Here is a 607-nt window from a genome sequence, read left to right as displayed (position 1 = left end):
AGAAGAAACGATCTCAACATGCCTTTACTACTTGCAAACGACGTCATTTTGGACCTTTTAAAAAAAAATAAAAAAAATGAATAGCTGGGTTGGTCCAAGTTTAATCACTATGGGTGAAAGTGAAACTAGAGAACGCGTAGTAAATGTGGGGTCTATGATTAAAATTATTCAACTAAATATATATAAATTGAAAAGGTAATTAGAAAACAGTTACCTCTAATCCTTTATTATTCAGTCTATAATATTTTTCAAATTCAAAATTCTGAACATAATAAAAGGTTATTATTCAAAACTCAGTAATTATATAGTTGGAACTCAAATCAAATATATACGATACTATGCATTATTGTTTTCTTTAATGCTTTACACCTTTTACTCGTGTGGAATTTTAAAAACCAGTTTTTTCCTATGTGGATCTGGACCAGAATCGCCTACATATTAAAAAGAATTGCAAGGTGATGCATTTTTAAATTAAACGATTTTTTTAACATGCATTTCATTTTATAATTTAATATATCAAATATTTTTATAATAATTAAGATTCATAGAGTTAAAAATTCAACTGCAGAAAATCCTGGTTTTATCTCTGTAGGCTATATGGACACGT

The sequence above is a fragment of the Glycine max genome, chromosome 2, assembly GCF_000004515.6.
Source record: "Glycine max cultivar Williams 82 chromosome 2, Glycine_max_v4.0, whole genome shotgun sequence".
NCBI lineage: Eukaryota > Viridiplantae > Streptophyta > Magnoliopsida > Fabales > Fabaceae > Glycine > Glycine max.
Note: the sequence above shows the minus strand (reverse complement) of the source record.